Here is an 11819-nt window from a genome sequence, read left to right as displayed (position 1 = left end):
ACATCAAGGTTCCTCGGCACACTGACAGCTGTTCTCTTCTTTGCAAGAATGCTGGCAACAGTGGTTCGCCATGTGCTGGCCATCCCTTCACTGTTAAACCGTAGACCCGTGAGAGAGTAGGGTCATTTCTTGTCTCCCTTTCAATGGCAGAATTTGTCACCGGTAGACATTCCACTATGGTAGAGTGGAATATCTCTACTGGGTCTACTGTAGGTGCCTCTTCTATTGTTGGCAACGGTAGGCGTGATAAACCGTCAGCATTCCCATGCTGTTTTGACCCTTTGTATTCAATGTTGTATTGGTGTGCCCCTAGAAAAAGGGACCACCTCTGTAGTCTTTGTGCCGTCATAATGGGGACACCTTTTTTAGGGTTGAATATGGAGATGAGGGGTTGATGGTCAGTCAGCAAGGTAAATTTTTGTCCGTGTAGGTAATGGTTGAATTTCTTCACTCCCCATACCAGGCTGAGTGCTTCCCTGTCTATCTGGGCATAGTTACGCTCAGCTGAGTTCAATGAGCGTGACGCAAAAGCTATCGGCCGTTCCGAGCCATCAGGGAATCTATGGGACAATACCGCTCCTATGCCGTAAGGGGATGCATCGCACGCCAGTCTGATTGGTAGTGATGGGTTGTAATGAGCCAAAATTTTCTCGGATGTGATTAAGTCTTTACATTTATGGAAGGCACGTTTACAGTCTTCGTTCCATTTCCAAATCACTCCTGTGTGTAGAAGATCATTAAGAGGGTGTAGAATAGTTGATAAGTTCGGTAAAAATTTATGATAGTAATTTATTAATCCCAGGAATGACCTTAATTGTGAAACATTTTCAGGTGCTGGGGCTTTTATAACTGCTTCAATTTTTTCAGGTGACTTATGCAACCCTTCCTTATTAATTATGTGGCCACAATATGATATCTGATTTTGGAAAAATTCGCACTTGGGGCGATTTGCTCGTAGGCCTCGTTCTTTCAGCCTAGTGAGCACCTGCTCCAAATTGGCAAGGTGCTCGTTGTCGTTTTCTCCTGTTATAAGGATGTCGTCTAGGTAGCATTGAGTCCCCAGAATCCCTTGCAGGACTTGCTCCATAGCTCTTTGCCAGATAGCTGGAGCTGATGCTATTCCAAAAACCAGTCGATTGTACTGGTACAGGCCTTTGTGTGTGTTTATTGTGAGATACTTTTTAGAGGTCTCCTCAACCTCCATCTGTAGATATGCCTGTGGCAAGTCAATTTTGGTGAAACGTTTCCCTCCGGATAGTGAAGCGAAAATATCTTCTATCCTCGGAAGAGGATACTGTACCGTGTGAAGGACCGGGTTTACAGTCACCTTAAAGTCCCCACAGATGCGAATTTTTTCCTGTTCCTCAGTTATTTTTCAATGTTTTTTTCATGACTGGAACGATGGGTGTTGCCCATTCGCTCCAATCTATTTTGGATAATACGCCTGCCTTTTCCAAATTCTTCAGCTCTGCCTCGACTGCCGGACGTATTGCGTATGGCACCGGTCTTGCCTTAAAAAATTTTGGAATTGCTGTATCTTCCACTTTTATTGAGGCGGTGATGCCTTTCAAGCTTCCTAGTTTCTCTTGAAACACTTCTTTGGCGTTGGCCAAGATGTCTTTTAATCGTTCAGGTATGATGTCATCATTGTTTTTTTCCTTACTGGTTACCATCAGTGCCTGAATGGAGTGCCAGTCTAAACGTATCTTCCTTATCCATTCACGTCCCAACAACGGTGGACCAATACAACTTTTGTATTTCTTTGCCGTTGTATACCACAGGCACCCTTATTTTTCCTTTGGGGTAGACTTTCTGCCCCGTATATGTTTTTAAGATAATGGATGTGTCTTTTAGAGGTATATGCGAAAATAGCCTCTCGTAATCTCGTCGATTTATTACGGTTAGAGCTGATCCTGTATCTAGCTCCATTTTAACTGGGGACCCTGCTATTGTGAGGGTAACCCAAATGGTTTGGTAATCCTCTTTGGCAAGTACATTATGTAATTTGAGACAGCTTAGTCTCTTGTTTCCGGAGTCGCTATTGCTATTCTGGTCTTCGGAGCTATTGTCCGTCATCATTTGTACCTTCCTGTACTTTTCTTTATTGATTTTTTGTTTTCTGTCAGTGGATTTATTTTGTCCAGATTGGCATACCCGTGCAATGTGTCGAATCTTACCACATTGTCTGCATGCTTTGCCCTTGAACCAGCAGTCCCTCTGGTTATGGGTGGATCTGCCGCAGCGATAACATCTTCCGAACTCCTGTGTCATTTTATGGGTGCCGAAGTCCTGTGTCTCTTGTTGTATCTCTGCAGGTCCTTTTGCTGCTGCTTCGTATGATACAGCCATACTGAAAGCTTTGTCCAATGTTAAATCTTTTTCAGAAAGCAGTCTTTTTTGTGTTCCTTCACTTAAGAGACCGCAAACAAATTTGTCTCGAAGATAATCCGATAGTCCTGCTCCGAATTGGCAGTACTTTGATAGCTTTCTTAATTTGGTTAGGTAATCAGCGTTACTTTCATTCTTGTGTTGATTTCTCTTGAAGAACTTGAATCGTTCCGCTATCAGCAGCGGTGTTGGGTTTAAATGCTCCTGCAGGGTATCAACAATTTCTTTAAAAGTCTTGTCCTTTGGTTTGGCTGGAGTGATTAAATTTCGTAACAGCCCGTATGTCTTCACGCCCATTAAGTTCAGAAGTACTGAAGCTTTTTTTTCATCTGTTATTCCATTTGCAGTGCAATAAACCTCTACTCTTTCCACGTATGTGGTCCAATCTTCTATTTCGCCATCAAAAGCCTCAATATTACCAGATTTAGGCATTTCAGAAAAGATATGGCGCTTCCCGCGTTTTTTTTTCTCTCTCTGTAGCAACGATATGGCGCTTCCCGCGCTTTCCCGCCGCTGCTACCGATAACAACGCTGTTTTACTGTGGTTTCCATTTATTCACTGTTGGAGACTCGTTCCCGACGGAGGTCTAAACGCTGACCTGCTTGCCGCGCCGGCCGTCTCTCGAGTGCACCCTCCCAGTCCGTTATTGCTTGCCTCCGATTTCGCTGCCTGTCTCAGCTGTAGAGCCCGCCGCTGGAGCTCCAGCCTGATGCCCAGGAAGGATTAGCGCAGTACCTGTCACCAGCTTGGCCAGCTGGTGAAGCCACAGTTTCTCTTACTTCCTTGAGTCTTCTGGACGCTGGAGGAATCGATGTCCTTGAGGTGCTGCCGAATTGCAGGTAAGTCCGTTTCCACTTCGTCGCCACTGTAGTGTCCGTGTGTAGATAAAGACACTGAAGACAGGAGTTGGTTCATAGGTATTTACTAAGCAAGTCTGGGGGGGGGGGGTTCTAAAGGATATACACAATACACAGGCTTATATAGCCCAAGTGGCAATTACCGGCATTACGCACACCTGGGGCTCTTAAAGGCACATACACCATAATTGCTCTTAAAGGCACATACACCACACAGGCAGTTATTTCTAATGAATGGGTGAAATGGAGCTGGAGGCAGAGAGGAACACAGGAGCAGCACAGACATGTGAAAAAAGCAATCACAACTGACGAGGTCAACAGGTGAGAGGGCAAGAGATTAACTGAGGCGAGAGAGAGGAAAAGAGCCAGAACTGGAGAGATACTGCCAGATAAAAAGAGTAGAGAGGCACAGGTGAAAATGACCAGGGCAATATAAAGGTGTCCTTTATATTGGAGATGGAGACAGGGTTTGGTAGTCTGAGTGAGCCAGTGTTGAGGCAGCACTAAATGTAGAAGTTTCAGATGCAAATTTTATTGGAGCAATTGGCTGATATATTGTCAGATTGTACTGACTTGATATTGTTGGGAGCTGTGGCACTGCTATCTGGTAATGAAACAAAAAGCTTGTGAACTTTAAAGGAAAAGATGGCAAAGACAGAGATCCTGATAGCAGTATGAAAGTAATGGTAAATAAAAATTCTGATTCCTACTTGGGATTTACAGATTTAATCTTGAAATATTGGGACCACAGTAGACATCCAAGACTGCAAACTCTAACACTGACAGTTGTACAATTATATTTCATACAACAGAGGCCAAATATAACAATGTGGGGCTATGAGGAGAGTTATAGGTGGGGAATTCAGCATAAAGTAGAATTAGAAAATAGAGGAATTCTTTTTTAAAGCAGCTTTCAGTGATGTGGAAAGTAAATATATCTGAGAAAAATAAGATCAAGTCCATAGATTCTGTATAAAGAGAACAAAACAATCTAAAAATGTTTTTTAAAGTCCTAGGTTCAGTTTCTAGTCTATGCTGTGACTAGATTTCAGTCAGGGCGAAGGTGGTGGCCTCGATGGTAGATCACACTGCTACCCCACTGCCACTCATTATACAGGTCCATGGTATAGTAATAGGATATTTGTTTTTACACTTCTGTAGTTCAAAGTTGAACTTCTAGCATAGTCTTTCACTCCAACTGGATTTATATCACTGTTTTTTAGCCAAACTATCTTGCAAGGGTATGTTGCTGTGGAAGCCGATATACCAGACTGATTTATCAATTGTTTTCCTTTGGCCAACACTTCCTACTGATTTATTTACAAAGCAGTATCTGTTGTAGAATGGTTCAGAATTGTACCAGTTTTCTCTTCAGCAAGGAATGTTACAGGTTATGTGAGAATCTGAGAAAAAGACAATGGCCCAGACTATGGCTCACCGTTATTTAAGTGTAAACGGTACAGCAACTTCAGGCGAGGAACAGATGCGCCGTTAAATGCCAACGCCCAAAAGTTGCTGTCCAAGTTGTACCGCTCCACGGTTAGCTTCATGAAACAGCATCTCGCTGTCTGCCTCACCATTGAAATGCATTGACTGATGTGAAGTTGCTGTATTTGCGCACTAGATACGAACTAAACTCGCCACAGAAAGTTAAGTCATCATTACAAGTGCAAGTACCCTTTTAACAACGTGATAAGTGTTAATTACTGCCAATCAACCTCTCTGGCACTAAAAATTAACTATTTAAAAGTGTGGAGTCTCATTCCTTCAGGTACTAATTGCTGGGGATTTTAAAAATCTCAATTTAAAATTTTTTTTTTTTTTTTAATTACCTCTCTTTTTTCTCTTAATCCAATCTTTCTTTTCCTCTCTTCATTTATCTTTCTGTACCCGATTTGATATTGAATTCACCCACTCTAATTTACACTTTGTTCTCCGTTATTTCTCTGTTTATTTCTCAATGCTTCAATCTGCTTAGTTAAGGAGATACACGGTTGCTTTCCCTGCTCGGTTTCCTTCACTGCGCCGCCATCAGCTTGCACTTTCAGCAACTTGCCATGCAAAAAATTTAAAAATCTAATCGTACAAGGGCAAGTCTAACTAATGGCAGATGCCATTAGATGCCCTGCTACAGCAAAATCTAGGCCAATATTTTCTTTAACTTTGTGTCTAAAATATGATGTATCATCTAGAATTCTCACTGCAATATGTATTTTCCTTTAACCTATTATGTATTGGTACAGATGTATAAGAAATGTAAATGTAATGCTTCAGGATCCATGATCTAAACTAACCAAAGAATCCCATATTTTTTTCTCCCTTTTATATTGCCTTACTCTTTCTTTCACAGTAGAATTTGTAATATGATCCTCCAAATGGCAGCAATTGACCAATTAAGTAGTATAGAACATAAAACTTAATTTAATTAATTTGTTCCAGGAACACAAACCTTGTGGAATATGCTAAGAATTTACTGCAGTCACTCATTTTTATTATATTGTTATGAAGTTAGTACCTTTGAGAAACTGTTATATGCTGAAGAAATATAGTGATTACATGTTGCTGTTTGCTGCACTGAGGATACATAGTAAAGGTTGAGAAAAATTACAGCTATCTATTTGGTAACTCCCTAGCGCCAGAGTTATAAGTAGGCTCCCTTTTCTCATGTAATTAACTTTTATTTATGTGATATTCAATTTTCTTCATCATTACACAAAGAAAGCATACAATGAAAACATTATGGTACAAATCTATAAACTCTTCATCAATTGCATACAAGCAGTCTGTTCATAATTCAGGCTGATGTATGCCAGTGTTCCCAACACCTTTCACCAGAACTGGAAACTGAGAGATAAGAAAGCCACTTTAAGGCAGGAAGGCACAAATTTTTGTCTTCTTGGGTTGCTTGAATGCGTGCTATGGAGCCTCGCCGACAAAAAAATTTACCGTTGAAAATCATAGCCCATGGAGAAGACCCAAATCTGAATTCCAAACCTTCAATGACATTTAGATTTTGCTTTCATCTAATGCCTGTGCATTCCCAATCTTGGACAGGTCATCTGGAGAGGGAGTGAGGAATGGGTGGCATTAAACTTCCAACAATTCTGAAGTATTTCTCCTGTTGAGGACAGTCAATAAAGTCACTGTTGTAATGTAGGAAACGCAGCAGCCAATTGGCATTCAGAAAACTCCCACAAACAGCAATGTGATAATGACCAGATAATCAGTTTTTTGTTGTGTTGATTAAGGGATACATATTGGGCAGGACACCGGGGATAACTCACCAAATATTCTTCGAAATAGTGGCTATGGGATCTTTTACATCCACCTGAGAGCGCAGACGGGGCCTCGGTTTAATGTCTCATCCGAAAGACGGCACCTTTAACAATGCAGCACTCCCTCAGTACTGCACTGGAGTGTCAGCCCAGATTTTTGTGCTCAAGTCTCTGGAGTGGGACTTGAACCCACAACCTTCTGATTCAGAGGCGAGGGTGCTACCAACTGAGCCACTGGCTGTAAGGGGAAGGCAATTACCCATAGGGAAGAAGAAGAAAGACACAAATGTTGGTGCTGCTATTGCACAGCCTGTAAGTCAATTACAGAACAGCATCGGCAAAGGCTTGAGAGCTGAATCATCATAGACTAACAAATATTTGCCATGGTGATAAAGCTACATGTTGCATTGCTGTTCTGAGATATTGGGCTGGAAATTGCGGTTGGAGGCGTACCTCCGGAGATCCAATGGAATCCTGAAAATCTAGTAATTATGCAATTTACAGAAATTGAATTTTATTCGTAATTACCTTCATTCCACCAACCTCACTAAAAATGTAATTTTTTGATAATTTTATACATTAAAACTATAATCCAGGCCAATACTTGCATAAACTCATTTCATACACTGTATGTGCATAATTTAGGATATGAAAATGTTTAATTAATGGATTATATATCCCCATACGCTGATGCAAACAGGCCCTGTGCCTGCTTGCATCAACTAAAGTGAAGAGATGCATATAGGCACAGCATATATAGTCAGAGAACACTGCCAGATGATTACAGGTAATCTTTCTAACTGCCCTTTATCCCACCTCTGCAGAGAGATAATCACAGCAATCAAAGGTGTGGATGATGTCCAAACAGGTCAGTCAGGAAAACATTACATCAAAGAACAATGAGGTGGGGTCACCAGGGGTCAAATGTTGCAGATGCTGGGGTCTGTATGAAAAACAAAAAGCAAACAAAGAACAAAAAAAAAACCCGTTTGGACACCATCCACACCTTTGATTGCTGTGATTATCTTTCTGCCGAGGTGGGATAAAGGGCAGTTAGAAAGATTACCTGTAATCATCTGGCAGTGTTCTCTGACTATATATGCTGTGCCTATATGCATCTCTTCACTTCACCTGACGAAGGAGCAGCGCTCCGAAAGCTTGTGATTTCAAATAAAGCTGTTGGACTATAACCTGGTGTTGTGTGACTTCTCACATTTGTCCACCCCAGTCCAACACCGGCATCTCCACATCATTGCATCAACTGTAAGACTTCCGTGCGCAATTGCTGGCCAGTCGGTAACACCGCGCCAGCGATTGCTTTTTCGTGGCCCCTGCGGATGGCCTGTCAAGGCGTACGTTGACAGGCCGCAAGTTCCGGATTTTGCACATGCGGAAATTCCGAACTTGCGGTGGATGCCATCATACTCACCGCAAATTCAGAGCCATTATATGGGAAAATGCAGTACCTATAAAGGTTTAGTTAAAAAGAAACAACAAATGTTGTAAATCTGAAATAAAAATGAAAATGCAGAAACTGTAATGTAGGTAGGGCAGTATCTGAATAGAGAAAAGACAGGTTAACATCCTGGGTGCACACCTTTCACCAGAACTGGAAACTGAGAGATAAGAAAGCCACTTTAAGGCAGGAAGGCCCAAGTTTTTGTCTTCTTGGGTTGCTTGAATGCGTGCTATGGAGCCTCGCAGATAAAGTTTAATCCGTACTCCCATTAATTTGCACACATCTCAAGTTGTTGATACTAACAAATCTTGGTGTTCTGACTTAGGATTTCTCGACTAATGATGCAACAGTGCCGAAAACAGTAATTTCCAAACCTCTAGAATTATAAAATTCAAACAGTTCAAACCAGCATATAAGAAATATGCAAACAGGACTGAGTTACCTAGGCTTTGTGGACAGGTTGACAGGGTTCATTCTCCAGATGTGGCCCAAGGGGGGTAATTTGGCAACCCCTGCTTTATAGAACTGACGAAAACAAGGGAGCGAGAGTTGAAATAACAGGCGACAGTCAAGAATGTGCAGTCCTGTCGGTTAGTGGGTTTCATGGCCTAAACCAAGTTTTTTTTTTTTAATTTGGAAAGAAGTGAATGACATACGAAGATAATCTCAGTGATGCAAAGAAAAGGAATTAATAGAACAAAAGAGCATGAAAATAGCTAAGTAAGACTATGAAAAGACGTGAAGATTCACTTAAAAATAACTCTAAAATGGGGAGATGGGGGGGGTGGAATTAAATGGACAGGAGAAATGGGCCAGAAAATGGGAGACAATAGCTAAGATCTGAGGTTGCTAAGCCACTGTTTACACCATAGAATTTCAAAGTGCGCAGAAAGTTTGCACCGAGCTTATTTGAAAGAGTGTTGGATTGCAAAGATCGAAAGGTCAGAGTGGGAATCAGAGAAGACGTGCCGAGCCACAGGGAGATCAGGATCATACGGGTGAAAATGCTAAACAAAGTGGTAACCAAATTTGTGTGTTAAGTATTCAGGCCTTTTAAAAAATAATCTTACCCTAGATTATTTCAGCTCTCATATTTTAGATCATTCTCCTGGTTGAGGGCCAATTCCTCATACCTTTGAGTCTCTATATTTGCCTTGAGCTCTTGGAAAGCTATTGGTAAAGTGCCGATGGAAATGAACATGAACCAGTTTGGCAATTGCTTTTAGGTACTGGACTATAATATGCCTCCATGAGATCTCACTTTTGCCTTTGAAAGTAGAGCATCACATCAGACCTCAGGCTTAGATTTTATAAACAATGAACAAGCAAATAATGTGACGCTGATACAATAGAGTAGGACATCTTTTATCTAACTCCTTGAGTAGACAAAATAATGAGTTGCAATCTAATACTAAGCTATTTGTTTATAGATAACTTTTATTGATGCACTTACCCCTTTTATTTCTTACAAGCTTTTCTTATTATGGTAGTTTGCTAGTCTACTTATCTATTTCTGTGAAGTTTTCAAGTGGTTTGATTACCTTCTGAAAACTCAATTCAATGAACAGATTCAGCCACTTAAATATTCTTCCACTGGTTGCCATGACTTGTTTAGTCAACCCAAGCACCCCACCCACCCGCCCCTTCAACCACCGTCTGCCCCACCTGTGACAGAGACTGTAGGTCCCGCATCAGTCACATGCGAGCTCATTTTTAATGTGGAAGCAAGTCATCCTCGGTTCCGAGGGACTGCCGAAGAAGGAAGAGATTTTTCATAACTGCTAGATTCAAAATAATTGGCTGCCATGCACTTAACAAAACAAATTGTACCATCTGTGTTTGCACAAAGTTGGCTTGGTTCCTTCCCCCCAAGCATACAGTTCAAAAGCCAGTTTGAACTGACCTAATAACACATGTATCAAAATAAGCTTGGTATAGGGATCTGAACAGGTGTTGCATCTGCTACGGTTGCATGAGATATTTCATGGGGAAGGGCAGCCAGAGGTCAGGGTGATACAAGAATGAGCAGGGTATCCTCAAGGGAAAGATCCCTCTGGAAAGCAGAGAAGGGAAGGGAAGATGTGCTTGACAGTATAAGATTATGTTGCAGGTGGCAGAAATAATGGAAGATGATCTTGAAAATGTGGAGGCTAGCAGGATGGAAGGTGAGGAAAAGGGGGGTCCTGTTGTTGTTGTGAATGGGGGTAAAAACAGAAGCTGAGGAAATGGGACTGATGTAGTCAAGAGCCATATCGATCACTGAAGCTGTTTTCTCCTCACACACGCAACCCACACCTTCATATAAAGCCGGTTTATTTCACTCCCATTCTACCCCAAACAGAGTTGTTGTATCGACCTGACTCGGAGTTATAGGGCTCGATTTTCAGTGTGCCGTGAAGTCAGGATTGGAGGCGTGCGGGGGGGTTAAATTCCCGAAATCGGGGGTCCCGACACCATCCCGCCCACAACCTGTCTCCATGCCACTTTCAAAGGAGGCGGGTACCCGCCCCGCACTGGGACCCGCCTACCCGAGGCGGGAAGGGATTAGTGCCAATTAACTGCCTGTTAACAGGTAGTTAACAGGAAGTTTTTAGCCTAATCCATATTTTTAAGGTTGAAGTGTGGGATTCCCGACGGCTCCAAACCACGCCAAGTTGGAGGAGTCAGGCCGTCGGTTTGAAGGGCTTGGAGGGTTCGAGGTGTCAGTGTTCAGGTGAGTGATGTGTGCATAAGTGCAAAGGTAAGTGTGTTTGGTGTGTCTAAAGTGATTAAAGAAGTGTAAATGACCTTTTCTTACCTTTTCAGCCTTCCTTCCTTTAGGCCTCGGGAGACCCTCATCTCACCGGCACAGAAAGCAAAATGGCTGCGATCTGTCAAAAGTGACAGCCTGCAGCCTTCTGTGCAGGAGAGATTTCTAACTGAGTCTGTGGAGAAGGACTCATGTTAGAAGTAAGACTGTCAGTGTTTGACAGCTTCAAACAGCTGTGAAACACTGATAGTAATATATATTTTGCATCAGTTTTTACAAATATTGTGGAAGTGAGAATATAAGTGTACTAGAGGATAATGAACAATTGTTAGAGACAACTGTAAAAAAGAAATTGGTTCCAAAAAGAATAAGCGACCGCTAACTCGAGGTGTCAAAGCTGTTGAAAGAAAGCAGAGGAGATAGCAGAAACTCAACACATTTTTTCAATCCTCCTTAAATATGCAAATAGTGCCATGGGACTTGAGTGTAGCCAGTATGACACCTTCATTCAAGAAGGATAATTGGGTAATTATAGACCAGTTAGTCTAATATCAGCTATGGACAAACTCTTAGAATCCATAATTCAAAATAAAAGTTAGTGAACACTTAGAAATATTTGGATTAATAATCAAGGACAGAGAGCACAGATTTGTTAAAGGCATGTTTGAAAATTTAATAGCTCTTTTGAAGAAGTTAACAATTGGATAAATAAAAATGGATGTAGTGCATGTGGACCTTCAGAAGGCAGTCGATAAGATGCCTCACAGAAAGCTTGTGGTGTAGCTCAGGGATCAGTGCTGGGTCCATTTTAATTCTCAGTAAATATAGATCATTTGGACTTGGGTATAGGGAGTGCAGTCTTGAAGTAGGGCATTTGGCAAACAGCGAGAAGGACTGTGAAAGACTTCAGGAAGTAACAGACAGGTTAGCAAAATGAGCAGAAAGGCAGATGCACTTCATATGTGGTTAAGTGTTATGGATTAAGTTTTGAGATTAAAAACAAAGAATATGAGACTTCGCTCAATAAAAACCTGAAGGATGTGGATGAACAAAAAGATCTGGGGGGCAAATAGCTAATTACCTGAAAATG

The sequence above is a fragment of the Somniosus microcephalus genome, chromosome 3, assembly GCF_052327205.1.
Source record: "Somniosus microcephalus isolate GS21.2 chromosome 3, FLI_Smic_1.0, whole genome shotgun sequence".
NCBI classification, from domain to species: domain Eukaryota; kingdom Metazoa; phylum Chordata; class Chondrichthyes; order Squaliformes; family Somniosidae; genus Somniosus; species Somniosus microcephalus.
Note: the sequence above shows the minus strand (reverse complement) of the source record.